Below are 1910 nucleotides of genomic sequence, written 5' to 3'. Positions count from 1 at the left end.
CTCCCAGACAGTTTTGTACCAAGGAATCAGCACCATTTGAGAAGCAGTGGATAATACAGCATACAGAGCTGAGATTTTGATCTTTGTATTTTTATAACAATCACCAATATGTATAACAGTATTATAGTCACTAGTGGTCGCTCTTTTCTTTTCTTTTTTTTCCTGCGTAACCAAATCTTTGCACCATCATACTAACTATTTATCACAACGTCCCATTTAGAACAAATTCAAAGATTTTATTAAGTTAATTTAGCTCAACACTGCAGCCAAGTTGCTATTGATTTCTATTCTTTCTGTAAGTCTTTCTATGTTGATATGCAACTCGGTCAAGAACAAGTGAAACTTAGCAAGAAACAAGTACTCAATAGAAACATACTACTGATAAGATAAGTTCATTAGACAAGACATAGCAAGGATTATTACATAGCTAGGTAAAGGGGCCAGAGTCTGACTTTTTCCTAGCCTTAGACCTTAATACAACATATTTGATTCTTTCACCATCATATAGGGCGATCAGTAACTCATATTGTTTCATTTGCCACAGCAATAGCCGGCACAGGTGCAGTTGGTGGTGCACTTGCACTTGCCATCGTTGTCGTGAACCTCTATCACCTCCTCAAAAGTTCTGCAAGAAGTTATCATATAACTACAAAAAAAATTACGCATGAGATCTATGTAATTTTATTAGGATACCCTTCATCTTTCCTGGCATGTATGTTATATAAATACACTGAATCACAATGTGGGGCATCTCTCTGGTCTAAACTGGATATAGATTTTAGTGTCGATCAAGAACAAATAGTATTGCATATGCATATACATATCAAATATATCAAAAACTATATATCGAATATATGAAAAATGTCATATGGTGCCCAAATGGCTTTCTTTTTGTTGTCGAAAGTTATTAAATTCTTGACATGTTGGATGAGAATGACATTTTGTGGCTCACAGCTTCAGCATTGCTATAGAATTTTCATGCTTTATGAGATACTGAGGTTAATAATTGTAGATTGGCTTCCTTCACCAAATGTATACTAACTGTAGATACTGAGATTAATAATTGTAGATTGGCTTCCTTCACCAAATGTATACTAACTGCCGTTTGGTTTTTCCGCTTACATCACCCAGTAAGGTCAAGGCATTGTCTACTTTGGAATACTATGTTAATTTGTTTATATATGTTTTTTCCTCGCTTTTTTTAGTTGATGCAATTTCAGTTAAATTTTATGTATAGAATTCTAAAGGATTCATGTCTATGGGGCAATTAAGAAAGATATATTTACTTTTCTAATATCTAGGTGTGGATTTTTCTTAAATATATCTACTTTTGCATTGTTGACTTATATTTGAATACTTTGTATGCAGTAGAATCGGGTCATCGAGAAGGCAGCCTTGTCAGGGGTCGATTCAACCACAAAGGATGATTCACTTTCTTTCACCCAAATGTTAGCTTCCCTTCATGGAGGGCATCACAGTGGTTATGAGAGAGCTATGGGTAATGGTGCCACTCGGTCTTATTTGAGGGCGTCCTCCATACTAGAAATTGGCACTTCTAATCAAGAGCTACGTCGCGAGTTGGCGGATCCTAGATCTCGGGTAGATGAAATGGACATTCTTAGGGAGGAGCTTAGGTCTCAGATACATTGGATTAATAACCATATGGTACATATGCTAATACACACACACACTCTCTCTCTCTCTCTCTCTCTCTCTCTCTCTCTCTCTCTCTCTCTCTCTCTCTCTCTCTCTCTCTCTTTCTCCCTCTCTCTCTCACACACACACACACTCTCTCTCTCTCTCCCTCTCTCTCTCTCGCATACACAAATATACATACATTTGATACTCATACACACATACACATACACATACACATCGACTTAACTCTCAGACATATACACTATGTATAC

Source organism: Asparagus officinalis, chromosome 2 (genome assembly GCF_001876935.1).
Source record: "Asparagus officinalis chromosome 2, Aspof.V1, whole genome shotgun sequence".
Taxonomy (NCBI): Eukaryota; Viridiplantae; Streptophyta; class Magnoliopsida; order Asparagales; family Asparagaceae; genus Asparagus; species Asparagus officinalis.
Note: the sequence above shows the minus strand (reverse complement) of the source record.